This window comes from Athene cunicularia, assembly GCF_003259725.1.
Source record: "Athene cunicularia isolate RWA chromosome 1 unlocalized genomic scaffold, athCun1 chr1_part1, whole genome shotgun sequence".
Lineage (NCBI taxonomy): Eukaryota > Metazoa > Chordata > Aves > Strigiformes > Strigidae > Athene > Athene cunicularia.
The window spans coordinates 87,141,513-87,163,227 of NW_020799091.1; the positions used below are offsets into that span (position 1 = coordinate 87,141,513).

General features: G+C 37.3%; 1 protein-coding gene across 3 annotated transcripts in view; it reads left to right on the forward strand.

The window, feature by feature from the left end:
- The window catches only part of IL1RAPL1 (interleukin 1 receptor accessory protein like 1), a 790,829-nt gene that overhangs the window by 692,692 nt on the left and 76,422 nt on the right, over positions 1 to 21,715 (forward strand). The window lies entirely within an intron of this gene.

Genomic DNA, 21,715 nt, shown 5'->3' on the forward strand with positions numbered 1-21,715 from the left:
GCTACTTCAGTTTAGGTCCTGCTAATGAGTATATCCATGTGATCTTTTCACTGTTACTAGCATGCTGTACTGCTTGTTACACCTTAGTGTGTACTCCATGACTTACCTCCAGCCTTTTTCACTGGGCTGTTCTACATTCATGTTCACTTTTGTCTCCCAAGTGTAGCAAGAGTCTGTTTGCTGTTACTCAGATGTCAGTGTGGGTAGCAGTGCATTGTAAAAATCTTCAACAAAATAGCGTATTTGAAAATAAAATATTTCAATCTGAATTTGGGATGAGGAAGGCTGATCTGTTTTGTAAAACTATATATTAAACTGGAATTGAGATGATTAGAGGTAGTGCTTTTTCAGCTTAGAGGCTTTCTCATTATCTTAGATTTTAAGTTATGATAGTGGGATTTCCAGCAGAGAGAAGCAGTTGAGAAAAACATTTTGCTACAGTTAGTTAATTCTTCCCTACATGTGCTATATTCAATGTATCCATTTTAAAACCAAATGAGGCAGCTCTGTCTTCTTTTGAATGTACAGCAAACCCTAGCTGTGCCAATTGTAGAGTGTGTCCATCTCTGTGATAGTTTTTTTTTTTTTTTTTTTTTTTAATCTTTATAACATATTTAAAATAATAAAAAAGTGAAATTTTGCCCAATAGCAAGAAATACACGGGTTGCCAGAGGATTTTGGAGTTCTTCTTCAGTTTGGCTCTTAAAACTAAAACACTGGTTTTAGAAGTAGATGAAATAACAAAAATCATCCTTGTAGAACAGTCACAGAATATAATTTGGGATGGAGAAAAGGTCAAATTATTAACCTCTGAGTATTTTGCCTGCAATGCATTGACACATTGCCAAATGTGATTCTCTCCAGTAGTGGCTGTTTCTGACACTGAGATTGAAAACAAGGTGTAATAAACAAAGCCTCCTAGACACTAGTTCTGCCTCCTACAGAAGACAGTAAGGTACAAAAATTTAGGTAATGAAAGGTATAGTGGATCATCAGGCCTTCTGTAAAGACAACTGTAATCTTCAAAACAGCAATTCAGTGATACCTCAAGCAGGAATGCCTCAACTTTATTCAAGCAGGAATACCTCAGCTTTATTTGGGACCAGTTATTTGTTTTAGTTACCAGCCACATCTGTGACTACAAACATGCCCAGAACTGTTTCTGCTGTACAGTGAAATCAAATACTTCAAGATCCAAACAAGCAGTGAAAGTTGCCTGAACAAATGGAGGAATACGAAATGTAGATTTTCTTCTGATCTATTGGTCTGGATGTCCTTTGGAGTAAACACAAGTGGTGTCCAAAGTAGGTCAGATCAATTACATCTTACAAGTGCTTATTTAATTCCATTGACCAAGAGTCAACTAGCTTCAAGGTAAACTCTGTAATTGTACACTCTTCAAATGTTAAAAAAGTAAAAACCTCTTAAGTATTCCTTTGCTATAGGAAATGATTCTTGACAGTTTTTTTCATGAGGGGGGCACAAGCATAATTAACTTAAACTCAGAAGTCTCTCTCTTCTCTTCCCCACATGAAGAATTTTCATGTAAACATCTGAGAATATATTCTTTTCCCGTGCTTGGAATTCTTTTCAAGACAGGAAACCAGTAGTGGTTTAGCCTACATATCAAGGAGACAAAAAGACAGAAGTAGTAATTTGGAAGTGAATGGATTGATCTATGGTCTCATTGAACTTCTAAATATTTTATAGTGTCCTAGTTTTATAAAACAAGAGAAATCAGGGGATGAGGGTAGTGTTTATTAAAAAAAAAAAAAAAAAGCAAACATAACTGATATTTGGGTACTAGGAGGGAACAAATCACAGCACATATAGTCAATACGTGAATGCTGCTGGATACTATAATGTGCTTCTGTTCCCAGTATTTCCACTGACCAGCTCTTAACAGCTGTAAGATTAGTGTGTTGGGATGTGACTGAGAGCAAACATGCAAATGGTTTCAAGAAAGGAAAAACAAATTCATGGAAGAACTCCTTAACAGATGCACGAGCTATTTCAGGAAGTTTCTAAACTGGTGAGACTTAGAAACAGGAATCATAGGTGGGGAGTAATATTGTACAAAGTACTTATTCTTACTCAAGTTTGGGTCTGATCCAGAGGAGTTGTTCTCATTTACAACATGAGTTGAGACTGTTTTTTAAAGATCCTTTGAGTCTTTTGGATCAAGAAGCAATGGTGATTGGGCTCCACTGCAGGGTTTGGCTGGAATCTCAGCTGTGGGGATGTGAAGATTTGTCCATGTCGCTATCACACAGAGCTACAAAAGGGCAAGAAATGACAGAGATTCAAGAAATTGTGAGCGCAGTGCTGGTACATGAGATTAGGTAAAATTTAAGTAGATACAGAAGGTTTATGCTACAGTTTGAAAGTTGGAGATTTCTGAAATAGAAATTATCGACAGATAAGGTTTACTTTTTTGTGGCATCATCGAACGTTTGGACACCAGCCTTGAAGACCTCCTGTCATTAATATTTTTGCAGGCCATTTACTACTGTCACTTTTCCAAATTTATCTGCTTTAGAGCCTGATGCTGCTGGGAAACCTGCTGCTAATAATAATGATTATTTCTGTTGTCTGAGCTGTTGATTCTTACATATACCGGTTTTTGCTCTGGGACTCGTACCAGTCTTTCCTCCTGTCCTCATATTTTCTTGTTCTTTTTTGGTGTCTCCTCTCAGTGGTAGTTTTACTAAGACTGAAAGCAATCTGAAGTAATGAAACGTCACCGTTAATTTAATATTTTTTTTCTTTATTTAACAATGTTTTTGCTTTTTGTGACCTAAATTTTGAATATGTTTTTCCCTGTTTACTGGGATTAAAAGTGGCGTATTATTTTTCCATTGTCTTCCCCCTTAGGAGTCTGGGAGTTCTTGGGGAAAAATAAAAAGAAAGAAAAAGACATTTGGTTTCATAGAATTCATTCAGTGAGTTTAGAACCATCATCTCTATTCACTGTCATGATTCAGAGTTCATATAGATTATGACCTGGATGTTCAAAATCAACTACTTATGTGTTCTTCATGTATACAGGTGCTGCTAAGAGCAACTTAAGGGAAAGGTAGGGCTGCTTACAGAAAGTCTTGACAAAGTGCCCTTTAGAAAAACTGATAACCAGTTACATATGCAAACATGTAGACACTTGAACTATCTAGCACTTTTAAACATCATTTTTTATAATAGGTCTGTATCATCCTATATATATTCAATACTTCCCTTTATATGAAACAGCAGAAGCCTAAAAATGTCTAGGGAGACAATGCACAGGGTTTCCTAACTAAAAGTGACTTAATCCTTGGTAATTTTCTGAGAGCAATTGTTATAAACCCACTCTCATGCCATGCATTTGACAGTCATAAACAAATCAACAATACAGCCTAATTTCTTCTGAATGACAAAATGTTCTTTGCCCATGTTTAGCTCATACTAATTATATTAAAAAAAAAAAACAAAAACCTGTAGTTGTTACAAGGATACACAAAGCAGCTTACTCTCAGTTATCCATGGATGGATGATCTGCATTGTGGTTTAGCTGTGTACAAGGCAGCTCAGCTGACTCCACATTAACCAGTTCCTCTGCCGAGACAATCTCAGTGTCTCCAAAGCAGTCTGTGTCATACAACCATCTGTAACTCTGCAGTCAGTACAGGCAGTAATATCACTGCCCTTTCTTTTCCCTTCTCTAGTACACTTATTCTACCTTTCTGTAGCCTAATGTTAATATTTCCATACTTGGGCTATCACACTGCTTTGTTTCCTTATAAGATGGAAAAATAATAATAAAAACATAAAAATAAATAATTCATTCATCTATGTATGCTTAGCTTTGATACACCTAATGTTAGCTACAGATATTCCTCTTCCAAATTGCTGATAATTATTATTTTGTTCCTATTAAAAATAATAATTTTTAAAAGTTCAGAATTTCCTCTACATTATTAATTCTTTCTGAAAAAAATCTTGCACTCATACGCCTGGCATGTGTTTGTAGAAATATAACTTTTGTCTCTAATTTTTTTTTTTTTTCCCAGAACTATAGGTTTTACTATGACAACTCTAACAACACTTCAATACAAAAGAAAGCATCACAAAACCTTTGCATAAGAAAACATTAATATTAGTATTGTAGATTCATTATTTTATATAGCTGAAAAGTAACATTTATTCCTCTCTGGCAATATGTAATTTCAAAAATATAAAATGACATTTTTGTCCTCTAAATTAGCTGGAGAATATCCAACACATTTGAAACATCTAATCTTTATGAGAGTTCATCTTAGTTTTCATTCGTTATAAAAGAAAGTATTTGGATTATCTGAGAATCAAATCTCTGTAAAGCTAGATGGAGCTCTCCCTAGGACTAGTACCAAATTGTAGACATATACTTGCCTTGCATGGTCAGGAATTTGTTCCTCATGCCAGCCACAAATCTTCAGACTATATTAATGAGAAAGTTCTTTTGGACATAAAGGAATTATAACTCGCACACTTATGTCATTGTTCATGTTTTTATTTGGCTTCAAAATCTCTTTTTGTCCTTGAAGATATTGACAGACAATTTACCAGAAAGCAGTTTCCTTCCTGGACTGCCTTTTAGTCTTATTTCTCTTAAAATGCTAATGTCCTTTAGACAAGACTGGTGCAGACATCTCTCTTAGTTAAACAATTAGCAAGTCATTAACCTATGAGTAAAATGTTCTTTCTTACCTATACAGAATACAATACAGAATTTTCAATTGGAAATTATTTCCATTTGTCAAACGTTATATTTTACAGAAAGATATAAAACATCTATGATTTTTGCAAACTTCATTTATACAAATGAAGGAAATTAATTCTTCATTTCATTACAGGCTCATGTAACTGTGACCAGATATTATTGTAGATTAGTGTCTGAAGTGATAGCCACATAGGTTATAATTGAGAACAGCTTTTGACTTTAAGGGACCTTAGAATACTCTCTTTTTTTCCAGAGAGTGTTACTCTTACAGAGTAAGAACTGGTCTAAAACAGAAAGTAAAAGGAAAGGGAGAGAAATAGAGTTCTTCTGAGAGAAAAAAAAAAAAAAAAAAAAAAAAAATGAAAAAGGGTTCCAAGCTTTAACATTTTCAGGTTATAAATAAATCCATTTATCACTGGCTACATTACACAGTAAGTCTTAAATTGCAAATTCTTAACATGAGAATGAATTGCTTCTGAACATTTTCTCCAAAGCACAAACAAAATAAACATGGAAACAGCTTTGCATTGATACCATTTAAGTCAACCTGAATGGTGCCAAAAAACTGCTGTTCATTTTTTTCAGTTTTACTAACCTTCCCTGTTTCTCCACTACTGATGGAATCTGAGACTGAGGACCACAATACCCTTTTTATCTCCTCCATGCTGCTATTTAAAATTCAAAAGCCTTTGTATAACTGCCACTACTCTGTGGCCTTTTCCTCTGTCACTTTTATATCAATTTTTTTCCTTCTGGCATGTGAAGATTCTCTTGCAATGTCTCTTGCTCTATTGCCCTGTGAAGTAGCACCAGCCAAAACAATGGGAATGCAACCTTCTTCATGACATCAGAGACCATCCACGGGGTATTGATATTCTATTTAAAACTGGATATAATTGGTCACAACTGCAGTTCCTCCAGCATCTATATGGATTGTATCTATATGGCCCTTTCCTGAAATAAATTACTTTAGGTTTAAGAAAGTTTAATTAATTTTATAAAGGAGAATGCACTATAGCTATTACAGGAAAGCACCATGCCACTCAGCAGGAAGGTAACAAATGTTTCCATAACTTCCTAGTCATAATAGAATTACAAGAATTAGAGAATTAAAAAAGAATAGTTAGCTCCTGTAATCCACCATTCTTGCCAATGATTTTTTTTTTTTTTTTTGATTTTTTTTTTTTTTTTGTACAGAGAAAAATCAAATCCAAAGATCTGACATCTGATATACTTTTAAATGACTACATTTTCCATGTTTTCCCCATGGAGGAACAATATGTATTCCAGAATAAATGTTAATTTATCTTTTCTCTCAGAACTCTCAGTTCACATGTAGGCTTTCACACTGCTAGTCTTGTTTTTCTCAAGAGCCCTTGTGTCTCCTATGTATCAATTTTACCTTTATCCAGTTTCCATAAGAGATATTATATCTATAGCTAATATTCTGTTTCAGTACATCTATGCTAGCCTCCATGAAATTATACTGTGTTTTGTGAGTGAATTCAGTAATCTAAAAGGTGATTGGGAAGGAGTTCAACTCATAAAACTTTTGGTTTCTTGTTAGCATACAACTTGCCATCAAGACTCCTATTCTTCTGCTTTGGTGGGGTTATTTTTGCTAAAATATAAAGCTATATTTGTGCTCCTGAATTGTTTAATACCAACAGCTGAAAGATAGATACAACATATGCAATCCTAATGTTTTCCTTCCAGTGTGGGGAATTCTGAGATTTAAGAAGCTGAAAATCACTTTCATACTGGAGTTTATAAACTGGAGGCAGTGAGTATCTCTACTTTGACAAACAATTCGGTGCAGTATCAGCTGTCCAATAAACTGAACTGCTTTGTGCTGAGTCCTGAATTTTGATGGTGTTTACAATTTGGAATTTTACTTCAGAATAGATATAGACTGATGCCTGTCACTGCACACCCCCTCCATATATGTGTCTCAGAGCTGTCCAAAGGTAGATTTCATGCACACATGAGGTTCTCTTTAAAAGCAGTCTAGTTCACACCAAGACTCCTCCAAGAATTTTGTCTATGCATAGTAAATATAACAGAGCAGAGGACTACATGCAGAACTACACTACAGCTGAACATCTTGATGAAAACTGTAGGAAGAATTCTTTTAATGGGCTATAGATTCATGTTTTATTAATATGGTCCTCCTTGTATTAATTCACTCTATAAAAAACAGTAGAGGAAGCGCTAAAATAGAATATCTCAGATTTAAATGCTAAAGGAAGAGAAGAATTTCACAAGCTTAAATAGAGAGTAGGGTCAAGCAGTGCTCTGACATGCACTGCAATATCTTCTTAATCTCAGAACAAGCATAGTTTAAGTTTCAGTTTTGACCTCTGTACCTGCTATTTACCCTCAGTGAAGCCTGAGTACTGGGATAGAGGAAAGTTTGACCTGACCTAGTATGAGTAGTTTCAGCCCTAGTCAATCATGGTAACCTTTAAAACAGATGTTTTAAAAATTCTTGTTTGTGGAGAGTGCCAGTAACCACTACCATTGCATTTTTGGAAATTGGGACTTCATCAGAAATGCCGAAGTTTGCCAGAGTATGGGCTGAGCTCTGTACTGACTATGTAGTCCTCTACAGTGAAGACAGTGGTACTGTTTTCACAGTGCTTACATTGTGACTAAAGTTCCAGAAGTGACTGTCTTTTCCAGCATATTCTTGTTCATGTATGTTAGAAACAAAACAAATAACACACACACACACACACACAAACCACTCCTTTAGTTTATTGTGCAGAATCTTTTCCTTGAAGAGATAGGTGGTGTTGAGTTTTAAAGTCTCCACTAAAAGATTTAAAACAAGGAAATTGTTACTGCAATATAAATAGAAGAACAGCTTAAAATTCTGACTCATGACTAAGTGGATGATGAATGGACCTTTAAGATAGATAGGGAAGGATTCAATCACCTTCATGTAGTTTTAGATAGCCAAGGGTACCCCATCCATTCTGCAACTGCAAGGACACAGGTCTCCCAAATCCATCCCACAAAGTGTCTTGTCTAAGTGCAACTGAAATGGTACTCCATGCATATGCATTACTATGTGAACTGAGCCATAAACACCATCTCCTACCATGATGGTATTATCAAATGCTGAAAAGAGCAAAGCACTGATTGTTGTGTACAGATACTTTTCATCAACATGTGATACCCAGATCTTTCTCTATTCAAGTTAACCCTGCTCTGCAGTCAGATAGTAAATGCACTAAGGTCAAGTGCTGATCACGGAGTAGAAGCAGGAGTAAAACATGAATGTGAAAAAGAGCAAACTGTCACTTAAGTGATGGAAGTGGTTTAGCTGCTGATTCGAGAAAGATCACTTCATTTAAGCATGCACAAAGTTATGCTTAGGGCTCTCAGTTCTTTCTAAACCTGGACCATGTGAACACAACAAAAAGATTTGTAACAATCACTTATATTAGGATATATATTAGCCTAAATATTTTTATCTTAAATATTTCATGTAGAATAGTTAAAATAAATGAAATGCACCCAAAAACGCATTCAATATTTCTGTTTGGGAAACTTTATTTGTATTCACTTACTTAGTCGTCACTTTACAGCATGGTGCCATTCAGTAAAGCATATCCTGCCTAAACTCTTAACTGAAGTGTGAAACTATATATAAAAAAAAACCCCACGTGCCTTCTTTTGACAGGCAGTCTTCATACGATGACACCATTATAAAAGGTTTGGTGTGATCCATGTGCAAATAAAAAAGGGGAAGGCAGAATAAGAAAATGACTGTTGTGTCATGCATAGTTATATGTAGTCACCTGCTGTGATGGTTTGACTTTGGCTAAATGCCAGGTACCCACCAAGTTGCTCTATCACTCCCCCCACTTTTCCCTTTTGTTTTCTCAACAGGGCAAAGAAGGGAAAGAAAATAAGATAGATCAACCTTGTGGATAAAACAAAAGCAGTTTTAATATAAGCAAAGCAAAGCAAAGGTCTGTGCACAGAAGAAAAAAAAAAAAAAAATCAGATTTATTCTCTACTTCCCATTACCAGGTGCTGTCGGCCCTTCTCAGGAGCAAGGCTCCCGTACCCGTAGTGGTTGCCTCAGAGGACCAAGGGTGACCCCAGCCCCTTCCTCCTTTCTCCCAGCTTTATACTGAGCAGACGTCACATGGTCTGGAATATCCCTTTGGTCAGTTGGGGTCAGCTGTCCTGGCTGTGTCCCCTCCCAAGATCTTGCCCACCCAATCCCACTGGGGGGAAATGTCGGAGAGAGCCTTGGTGCTGTGTAAGCACTGCTCAGCAGTAGCCACAACACCAGGGTGCTATCAACACCCTGCCAGCTCCCAGCATAAACCACAGCACTGTGAGGGCTGCTACAGGGGAAAACCAATTCCAGCTCAGCCAGACCCAGTACACCTGCAGAAAGAAATAAACCACCCCAGTGTTCACATGGCTATAAGCAGGATGTAGGAAGTATATGATTTATGGGATATTTTGTGCTCAATCCCTGTTTCTGCAGAATAGATTTTTATCTTGGGGCAACATCTCTGGTCTTTGCTGATATATCCGAAGAGGACTGATACGGAGAACTGAGTTCTTAAAATCTCAAGTGGAAAACAAAAGCTACTTTGGTCTAGATCCATAGTACTTCACTGTAATTCCTCTTAATTTATCCCAGTTAGAAACAGGATTTACATTTTAGAATTTGTTTGCTTAGAAACCTTTGTGACTGGTCTTAGATTGGAACAACAGACCCAAGGGTCCGAAATCTGAAATGCAAACAATAAAATGGATCATCTGAGGACTTAGTAATACTAGGGAAGAGGAATCTGAAGCAAATAGAAAGACTGAACTAAATCCAGAAGAAACATTCTCACTTGTGTTGCTGGGCAACTCTAGTAAAGCTGCCCTTGGAGCAGTAGGAGGTTAAGAGCAGAATAAAAAGCTTGAATAAATGCTACAAAATGCTTCCTCTATCTAGACTGTCACAATGAGATCTGAGTAAGAGAAGACAAAAAAGCAATGCACTTGGAAGAACTGTGATTACAATTGTTTCAGATGTAATTGACAGAGTTCAAATAACAAGTGCTTTGAGAAAAATTGGTAATTGCAATTAACATAATATTCAATGTCCCTGGATTTTGTCCAGGTAATGGAGAATTTTTTTCATTAGGGTGGGGGAGGAAAAAAAAAAAAAAAAAAAAAATGAAAATATCTCTTTTAAGAATCTGAGAGTTTCTAGGTACATCCATATGCAAAACATCCAAACACTTCCTCTGAAAAGCAGGTTTGGTGTTAGTTTTACAAAGACAAAGGATATGTGCAGTTACTAGATTGAACAGGAATTAGCTGTTACTATTATTTTTCTGTCACTAATTAAGTTCTGATACACATGTAGTGCTTCTAAATAAGTTGTTCGAAATGCTACATATTGTGATTTCTTCTGTAAGTTTCTTGGGCCTGAACTCAGTTTCTCTTCCTGGAAAAATTAAACAATTTATTCCACATTAATTTTGTTTAGTTAAAAGCAGGGAGGAGGACACACATGTATTGTATTTCCCTGGCTTTAGTGACAAAATACCTTGAGATATACCAGGTTCAGAAATTAATATTCTGCTCAATTTCTGATGCCCACTACCTCATTTTCACAACTTGAAAATATTTACTCAGCATCCCCTCATAAATTGTAAAATCCCTCATAATAATCCTTCAGATATTGCAATTTCATTACTGATATTGACTTTACAGATTAAGATACCTAACTGTGTCTGTCTAGATGTGAGCCAGGATCCTACATTCCTGTTGTGGTCAACACAGGTATAGTCATTCCAAATTAGACAGTAGTATGAACTAATTGTATCTATTGCCTTTTTCCTGACTCAGAAAAACAATTTTGCCTGATCAGTTCTTTGGTCAATGAAATAAACGTGTCATGGGAGGATACTTACTCTGCACTGCCATTTTGGGGGTTCACTAGAAGATTACCCAAACTGACTTTTCAAACTAAGCGTTTTGTAACCATTTTTCTTTCAATACAACATTCTGGGTCATCGAGTGGAGACCTTTGTAACTTTTTGCCAGATGTACAGAAGACTAAATAATCATGTTTCACGGGTGAAGTATTTGAGAAAATCTTAAAAATTTACTTAGATATAGGGTCATTCCTTGTAGACATGCTATTAAGTCTAAAATTTATATGAGGGTATGTATCTCTACATGTACTTCAATGGTGCATTTCAGAGAGACTCATGATACCCAAAATAGACATAAATGCTTACTGCACTGTCTGTCTGAGTGAAGATGACCAGTCTGTCTATATGGTTTCTTTACATTCCAAAATATGCAGTTTAACCACCTAAAAGTAACTTGGGGAAAAAAAAAAAAAAAACATAGAAACTTCAACCTATAAGTACATCAAGTCATTCTTTTAGCAGCAAAACTTGTACCAAGGGAGGAGAAGCTGTGTACTATCTTCTCTTTCTTGAGGACAGACAAGTTACACATTTCCTGCCCTTCTATGTATTAATCTTTATGAGGGAAGGCATAGATATAAGAGATACATTCCAAATTATTCAGCATGGTCATGTCTTGATTAGGCTATTGCTCATTTCAGGCTTACCTGAGAGAAAGATTACCAAGGAGAAGATCTGTCTGAGCATCACTATGACAGTTTATTAATGAAAGAAGCTGTATTTCATTAGCGCTTATCATGACATTAATAATGATCTGAGTTAATGAAATGCAAAAATCAACCAGTTAACTGGAATTTAATCCACAGAAAAGTAATTTAACAGCACTGACAAAGTATGCCTAACATGAAACATAAAAGATAACCATTCTTTTGCTTCTTGATTGGTGGAATTGTCTCTATAACTCAGGCAGAGACTTCAGTAATTGTGTTTTTTGGAGAAAAGTAGTTTGAATGGTTGAAGAACATTATGGTAATAATGTTATTTACTTCTTAATTAAAAAGAAAAATAATTAAAACCAGGTTTAAAATTTATGTTTGTGGAACAACATATTCACAAGAATTACTGTAAATTACTAGATTCTCCTGTCTCTTGCATCATGCCATTCTTCGTAGATTTAAATTTAGGCAGATGGTTCCATTTTTGTCACTGTTTTGTCACTAGTACTTCATATGTAGTTCATTTTCAACAGTGGTATTTTTATTTTCTGTCTGATAACGATAAACACCTTGCTTATTATTTTCAAATGTTTTATTTTTGTCTTTAAATAGAGATCTCAAAACACATGTCTGAGTGCATATATTAACAATTCAGCTTTATAAAGCAGTGGACTATTGATTCAGTATTTGCAGCTATCTCTCCTTTGCCGGTAGTGTCATTTAAAAGTGCTAGGTGAAACATCTAATTTATCTTTAATACATAGTTCCTTGTTATGGAAATAAATCAAAGGTGTTCCCAAATTATACTTGTGATAATATCTTTTGTTCATCTGACCCTCCATTTATGGCAAAATTTTACCATCTATGAAAAAAGGTAATGAATTAAAATATTTAATTGAACTAGTTCTTCTTTGAAGTAAGCAAGTTCATACTTTTTGTATTATCATATAAAGCGAATATAAAATTTTTATGTGCTGCTCTATATACTTCCTTCTGTATGAACTTTAACTTGGTTAAAAATGTATTTTTAATCAGATACCCCAGTGACAAACATTAGATTTAAATCCACTGTGCATGGAAGACATATAGTTTTGGGTTTGTGCCCCTGTATACACAACTAGATCCACACCAAAAAATGGTGCAATTTATAAGTGTAGCCATTTTTCCAGACCAAATTTTTTTCATAAGGTCATAGAATAGTTTGGGTTGGAAAGGACCTTTAAAGATCATCTAATCCAATAAACTGCAATGAGCAGGGACATCTTGAACTAGATCAGGTTGCTCAGAGCCCCATCCATCCTGACCTTGAATGTTTTCAGAGATGGGGCATTACTACCTCCGAACAACCAGTTCCAGTGTTTCACAACCCTCATAGTAAAAAATTTCTTCCTTATATCTTGGGAACTTGTTCTTCACTGTCCTAATAGATAGTTTGATCAAGCTATTGATTTTCTCTCTGTGGAGGAACACTACGATGTTTCACGATCATCACAGTTATTCCTTTCACTGCATTCAGCTATTGTCACAGAAGCATAGGCAAAGCAACATATTTTGTATTCCCATCCTTTTCTGAACCAATATTTTGGTGTATTCTATTTAGCAAAGTGGGGAAGAAGGGGGCATAGGCATAACAGCCCTGAACTTTGACCGAGTGAATTATAACATCTTCTCAGCTGTGATTTAGTCATAATGAAATGCAGAGAAATATTCACATAATGGGGGAAAAAATAACCCAAATGCACCCCTTTTTACATTCACATACACTTATTTAAATTAAAATTGATTTAACAGAAGTAAACAGCATATACCCATTTGAAGCCAATGTAAATGAGAGCAGAAACAGCCCCAATTTTCAACTGCTAAGTGTCAGCAGTTCATCTTAATACATTGAAAAGTTTATGGAGTTTTTTGAAATATACAAGTTCAAATTTAAATATCCCCAGATACATGGCTTTCTTCTTTTACTAAACCTGCTCAAAGAAAGTATCTTTCAACTACGATTTCAGGAGAATAATTTATTTTCTGGCTGGATCAGTAATTCAGTAAAATAGAAATATTAGCAAGCTTTTTATTTAATGAGTGGTGAATGCCATTAAAATATCCTGTAAATTAAATAAAATTTTTAAATTTTTTCTTTCTTTTTATTTTTTTAAAAAATGAGCTAATGCCCATACTCATTGTTTTAAACCCATTTGTCATGAAAATAAAATGCTTATTTTTTATGAGAATTTACAAAATTCTGTAGAGTCCTAACATTAAATAGAGATGCTCAGAATTTTTATTAATCTTTGAACACTAAGAAAATGTATAACTAAAATGTTTAATTATTAAAAATGTCTAAGGGAATAGTTAAATGATATTTGAACACCCACTTTGTACTGTGTGCAGCTCTGGGGTCCCCAACAGAAGAAGGACATGGACCTGCTTAAGTGGGTCCAGAGGAGGTCATGATGATCTGGGGGCTGGAGCACCTCCCCTGTGAGGACAGGCCGAGAGAGTTGGGGTTGTTCAGCCTAGTGAAGAGGTTTTGGGGAGACCTTATAGTGGCCTTCCAGTAATTAAAGGGAACCTGCAGAAAAGAAGGGGAGGGACTCTTTATCAAGAGTGTAGTGGTAGGATGAGGAGTAGCAGTTTTAAACTGAAAGAGGGTAGATTTGGATTAAATATTAGGAAGAAATTCTTCACTGTGAGGGTGGTGAGGCACTAGAACAGGTTGCCCAGAGAAGCTGTGGCTGTCCCCTCCCTGGCAGTGTTCAAGGCCAGGTTGGACGGGGCTTTGAGCAACCTGGTCTGGTGGGAGGTGTCCCTGCCCATGGCAGCAGGTTGGAACTACATGATCCTTAAGGTCCCTTCCAACCCAAAACATTCTATGATTTGATGATGCTATGATTTTAAAAAGAAGTTCCATGTTCCAGTGTCTGACAGCTTAGTTATCATCTAGTACTTTGGATGTTCTACTTCACTATTATTTGCTCTAGAGGTACACTCATTGGTTTCATTACTGGGGTAATTAATAGCACTGACTATAAATTACTTGACAAACACTGACAAAATTGAAAAATTTTGAGTTAGTGTGCACTGCAACTAATATTGAGAGCTAAAAAAACAGTAACAGGACTTGAAATTCCCTTCTTCATATTCTGTTCTGTCATCTTCATGATCTTGTAGTAATAAAGAACCACATTTTCAGAAAAATTTAAGTCATTTTATATGCAGGCTGAAGTGAAATTTTCATTGCTCTCATTGCAAAATACTTTGTATGAGAAAAAACAAACAAACAAACAAACAAAAAACCTAACAAATTGATTTAGTTCAATTTTTCCCAAACATCTTTCTCTTATCCTTAAAAAAAACAAAAACCAAGGCCCACAAAGATTCATCTTATGATGCATTGCAAGCACATAAGAAATATTTTTTTTTAAACTGTTCAGCCTTACGCAGACTATGACAAGGTTAAAGTCTAACTTTTTACATGTTCATCATTAACATTTTGACATTCTCTCAGCCTGTCTGTACAGAGAAAGATGAATTCATTAGAGATAGGTAAATAAAAAAAATAAATTTCCCTCTAAATTAATATAATGACACACTTTCATGATAAATTTTCTACATCATTTTCAGCTTAGACTTTTCTCTCTATGGGTTCAATTATCTTTGTCATAAAAAAGAGCTTTTTCATAGACAACCTTTAGTCATTTTTCATGGCCTAATTTGACTATAAAGCTGTTAACATCACATTTTAAAGATGATGATAGGCTGCCTTTTAACCTATTAGAAATTTTCAGATTAGATATTATAATATTCATAGATATAACCTTACAAATTAAGAAGAAAATCTCTGCGAACACAAATATGGCTTTAACCTTGAAACCTGTCTGGGGTTCAGATACAGCAGATGTCGTGTCATACCAGTGTTTTGTCACCTCAAGTTCTCTGAGCTCTTGAATTGCCTGACACCTGAAGGCCAGGTTCTTCTGCACCTTCGGTTTTATGCATTTGTTGTAGCCTATTTTACTGCCAGTTAACTCATATGTTTCAGTTACTTTTTCCCCCATATTTAGCCTTGCACTAAAATGACTCCTCTCATTTGTTTTTAAAAGGGGATGGAATTTGGTTGCTTTATTACCTTGCTGTTGTGCTTTGTTAATTTTGCTCTCAAAAATTAGAGTCTGCTTTAAAAAAATAAATAACAACATACTTAACGTTCACTGATTTTTTTTTTAGTACTGGAATAATCAATAATACTCACTGCCAGGGTAACTGAGACATTTCTAAGGTGGAAGAGATTCCCTGAATTTAAACCATATTGCTGTTACTTGTAATACTTTCACAGAGCCATCTTCTATACACATCTGCAGAGCTGAAAGAACTGACTCACCCAAGCAAAATGGTTTCAATTAACTAAGGTTTCTCAAACATAAACTGTTGGCTGGAAAATATCCACACTACCAACAGGAAGGACTGTACATCAGTATTAAGAGTCATGCGTTTTATCAGGTGATCTGAATAAATGGCAATCTTCCTTTCACCTGTGAACCATACCCTCAGAGCACAGGAGAGAATCTTTTAAAAATTAATGCAGAGGGAATGGAGCAAGTTTTTTTATATATATTTGTGAATATTTACATTGAGCTAAGACTTTTGTTAGTTAAAATTATATTTTATTATTTATCAAGGAAATAAGGGTAATTTTACTTACCTGACGTGATCACTGTGTCAAAGTCCATCCTACTTGCTTCATTACATTGACTTTCATTATGGCACTTGCTTCACTGTTTAGGGACAGAAGTTTTCTTTGCTTAATTAAACTCTTTCCCCCGATGCCTTTTCCTTTTGTAGAGAAACCCACTGTAGTAACATTACAAGGATGCAGGTATCTAGGGTATAAAGACTGATGACAGTTACCTGGGACTTACTCACTTAGAAAACAGGAGAACAAAGCAGCAAAAGCAGCAACACCTCCTGCAGATAAGAGCTTCCTTCTCCCAGAGCTTCCCTAATCCAGCCTTAAAGAATTAGCAAATACAAAAGGAGCTACTAGGCCATGAAACAGAGCATAGCTTCCTTGTTATCATCTTTGCTGAACAGCAGGATTTGTGAGGAGGGTGGCCATGTCCCACTGACCCCAAAGCAAAAGAACTCAGCACCAGTCTAAACAGCCTGCTGTGGCCAACAGAACTTTTAGCAGGCTGCCAACCATATATATCTTCCTTCTATGGCTGAGGAATATCATTACAGCAATGGACAGTATTATATGTGATTAAGGGTGTAAGTTAAAATCATTAAGGTAATGAGAACTTTGCTGTAAGAGAAGCCGGTGACAGAGAAGACCACCTTGGCTGAACAGGGAGCTTTGGCTGCAACTCAGGGGGAAAAGGAGAGTTTACAGCCTTTGGAATAAGGGGCTAGACACTCACGGTGATTAAAAAAATGCTGTGAGGATATGCAGGGCAGAAATCAGGAGGGCTAAAGCCCATCTGGAAATTAATCTGGCTTCAATAATCAAGGACAAGAAAAGTTTCTATGTCAGTAGCAAAAGAAAGACTGGGGAGAGCCTCCATCCCCTGCTAGATGCAGGAGAAAACATGGTAACAAGTGATGATGAGAGGGCTGAGGTGCTTAATGCCTTCTTTGCCTCAATCTTTAATAACAAGACCCGTTGTGCTGAGGAAATCCAGCCTCCTCAGCCAGAAGACAGAGACTGGGAGAACAACGACCCCACAATCCAGGAGGAGAAAGTCAGTGACCTGCTGCATCACACAGACACACACACGTCTATGGGACCAGACAAGATACACCCAAGGGTGCTGAAAGAGTTGGCTGGGGTGCTCCCCAAGCCACTTTCCATCATTTACCAGCAGTCCTGGCTGACCGAGAAGGTCCTGGCTGATTGGAAATTGGCCAGTGTGATGCCCATATATAAGAAGGGTTGGAAGGATGATCCGGGAAATTCAGGCCTGTCAAGCTTGACTTCAGTGCCCAGGAAGCTGATGGAGCAGCTCATCCTGAGTACCATCATACAGCACATGTGGGACAACCAGGTGCTCAGTTTCAGTCAGCAGGGGTTTATGAAAGGCAGGTCCTGCCTGACAAACCTGATCTTCTACGATACAGTGACCTACTTACTGGATGAGGGAAAGGCTGTGGATGTCGTTTACTTTGACTTCAGTAAGGCCTTTGACACCATTTCCCACAGCATTCTCCTGGCAAAACTGGCTGCTCAAGGCTTGGATGGACACACACTTTGCTGGGTAAAAAACTGTCTGGATGGCCAAAGAGTTGTGGTGAACAGAGTTAAATCCAGTTGGCAGCCGGTCATGAGTGGTGTCCCCCAGGGCTCGGTGTTGGGGCCACTCCTGTTTAACATCTTTATTGATGATCTAGACGAGGGGATCGAGTGCACCCTCAGTCAGTTTGCAGATGACACCCAGTTGGGTGGGAGTGTTGATGTGCTCGAGGGTAGGGAGGCTCTGCAGAGAGACCTGGACAGGCTGGAGCCATGGGCTGAGCCCAACTGGAGGAGTTTCCATAAGGCCAAATGCCGGGGGCTGCCCTTGGGCCACAACAACCCCCAGCAGCGCTACAGGCTTGGGGAGGAGTGGCTGGAGAGCTGCCAGTCAGAGAGGGACCTGGGGGTGCTGATTGACAGCTGGCTGAACAGGAGCCAGCAGTGTGCCCAGGGGGCCAAGAAGGCCAATGGCATCCTGGCTTGTGTCAGCAATAGCGTGGCCAGCAGGGACAGGGAAGGGATCTGACCCCTGTACTCGGCACTGGTGAGGCCGCCCCTCGATTCCTGTGTTCAGTTTTGGGCCCCTCACTACAAAAAGGACATTGAATGACTCGAGCATATCCAGAGAAGGGCAACGAAGCTGGTGCAGGGTCTGGAGCACAGGTCGTACGGGGAGCGGCTGAGGGAACTGGGGGTGTTCAGTCTGGAGAAGAGGAGGCTGAGGGGAGACCTCATCGCCCTCTACAGCTCCCTGAAAGGAGGGTGCAGAGAGCTGGGGATGAGTCTCTTTAACCAAGTAACAAGTGATAGGACAAGAGGTAATGGCCTCAAGTTGTGCCAGGAAAGGTTTAGACTGGACATTAGGAAGCATTTCTTTCCAGAAGGGGTTGTTGGGCGTTGGAATGGGCTGCCCAGGGAGGTGGTGGAGTCCCCATCCCTGGAGGTGTTTAAGAGTTGGGTTGACATAGCGCTGAGGGATCTGGTGTAGTTGGGAACTGTCAGTGCTAGGTTAATGGTTGGACTGGATGATCTTCAAGGTCCTTTCCAATCCAGATGTTTCTGTGATTCTGTGACTAGAGTTCAAGCTGACAGACTGCAATATCTCCTTGATTCAGGGTTCTTGGAAGAAATTTAATATTACAATGTGAATGTGTTTTCCAGTGAAGACAAGGCCCACTAGTGATATGTTTTTAATGTGTTTTTAAAAGACAAAGATAATAAGACACTTAAAATATGTGATTTCTTCCCTCAAACATCTCTGGGAGCCATTGGTTCCACATTGCTGAAATCCATGTATGTTTATGAGCTAGATTTGATTCCCTGAAATTATTCACCCACGCTGCCTGCCACTGTCTCACATTTTAATGCATTTTATGCCATTGCCAAAGGAATTTTCCTTTCCTATCTCTCATTCTGATCATGTCACTCTCCTTTATGAATCCTTTTATTGGCAGTTTTTCTCCTTTGTATAATGGTAAAGCTATTAATTCTTCATGACAAAACCCTTCACAGTCACACTGACATCTATATTTCTAGTTTCTTTTCATCAGCATATTCCTTACTTTTTCTCCCTTTCTTTCTTCTTCTTCTCTTGACTTAACTTTCTATCATGGTCTCATGCCCCAGTGTTCTTGCCTAGCATTCAGAGACTGCCTGAAAGCTCCCTTCAGTCATTTCTTGTTATCATGAGTAATCATTCCATCCAGCATGGCCTAGTGTGTTGAGCTGAATGTCACTGCAAGCTCCTTAAGAAAATGCCTTGCAATATATTTACAAAATGTTGTGCAAACACCAGCACACTGTATAGCTATTACAGCTTACTCCGAGAAAGTGCATGTAAACAGCTAGGTCTGCTGTGAATATCAGTGGACTCAATGCTCATCAGGTAAACAAAGGAAACAAATTGCAGTTGTTCATCATTACGCTTCTATTGCATATTTTCCTCTTGATTACACTCCAGAATTCACATCTGAATATTTCTAACAGGACTTTTTTGCTGACCACACATTGAAAACTGGAGAAATCCATTTTTTAGCCTGAAAATCCCTGTGGGACAACTTTAGTAAAAAGGGAGGATATATCTTTGTTTAAGCATCTATAAATGTAGCCAAAATATGAAAAGCACCCATATATATGGGCATCTAAAGCTGGACACTCAGAAATCATTAAGCATTTATCTTGTCCTGACCAAATTATAACTTTAAAGGGAACTGCAGAGTGCCCAGCACTTTAGAAAATCAATGCTCTAAGCAGTTCATAGGATTTAGGAACCATCTTTAAGGTACCATTTTTATGTTCTTAACTACCCAGGCTTAAAGCAGACCTTTAATGGAAAGTTGCACCTATTTTCTCAGCTCAACAGTCTGAAAGTTGACAAGGTGAGACATGCTTGTATCCCTGAATAAATTGCAACATATTTATTTTCGGGGAGCTTCAGCTGCAACTTGTCAATTTAATGCTCTCCTGAAGAGTGGTGTAATTTGTGAGGAGTGCCAATATGAAGATGAAAAGTAAGGGGTTTTGTGGTCTGCTTAAATATGGATATAAGAAACAGAAGAAAAAAATTTAAAAATCCTAAATCTTTAAAACTGGTCTTTTATACTTGTTTCATCAATTACTGAAATAGAATTGAAGTGTGCTTAGATTCCCACATTGAACTCTCACACCACTGCTGTCACAAATCACATAGCTTCTCAACAATGGGTCATTTCTAGAACTCAAGAAGGGGAGATTGTTTGAAATGAAATATTGCTGTGAATTCACAATGATGTATTTGTTGCCTTTAATATGCTTTTAGGTGTAATTTTCCTTTTTGGCATTTTACTGCATCTTGCTTATTTTGGTTCATAATATTATAGGAAAAAAAGGAAGAAAAACTTTTTCCAAAGATTTATTTAAAAAGTATAGACAGTTTGCACTGATAATTCAGCTGATGTGCAGGTTTTTTTGAGTACTTATTCATTATACATCAGGAATCTGCAGACTTTTTTTTAATTTTATGAAAAATGTGTGATAATATTAATGCTTCAAGTGCACTTATAAAGTTGGAGGGAAAAGAGTAGTATGTGGGCTATAGCTCTGCTCTCAACAGAACAGTCTTTCTCCACAGATTCAGTCTGCTTAGGGTACTGCCTATCTGATTTGACTGAGATGCACTGAAGTAACAATATATTGCTTAAAGAAATGAGAATTTATTCTAAAAATGTGGGTGTTATTCTCTTTTGGTCATAGTATCTATATGTCCATGGTCCTGCTTTTCAAATAAAAATAGTAATTTCAGCTGGCTAGGAATATTCTCATTTATTCTCTCTTAAACGCTTAAAAGCTGAGGGCTTTTCATATCACTGAAACAAAGATCCCTGTCCTATATAAACTTTACAAACCTGCAATGCTTTCTACTTCTTCCTGCTTTCAGATTTTAACCCCAGCTGATATTTTCTTTTAAAATTATAATGTCGGTTTATCCCCCATGGGATATGAAAGACTTTCAGCATGATAAAGGAAATATCAGAAACCTTCACTGTATCATTCTAACAGTTCCTGTGTACATGGATGTGTTAAAAAAAAAAAAAAGAGTCTCAGCTAGAGAATTCATGTAAGATATGTTTGTTGCCCATGCTGCAAACTGAAGGGAAACTACAAAGAAAAAAATGGGACAAAGTATGAAAAGTTCTTGACTGATCAAGGAGTGATGGCTACATTGAATTAGAATCTCTCAGTGTTACTGGCTTACTAAAAAGGAAATAACAAGGACTGAAAAGACCACCTCTTAAGAAGTTCTTCAATTCCTTCACCGAAAGCAAAGGGCAGTTGAAATAACCCACTTGGAGAGTGTGAGTCATACTCTAAAAAGGACTGGGAGCCCAGGGAGTCATAAAGCTTTTGTGATCCTCTTGGGTTAAATTAAGATGAAACGTCACCAAAGGACTGGTTAAAATGTTTTACTTGCAGTAAAAACAACTTAAACATGGAAATAGATAGTAAGCAATGTGGTGTCTTATTGGTATATCTAAAGGCAAGGCAAGGCAAGGCAAGGCAAGGCAAGGCAGAAGAGAAGAGAAAGGAGAGGAGAGGAGAGGAGAGGAGAGGAGAGGAGAGGAGAGAGGAGAGGAGAGGAGAGGAGAGGAGGAGA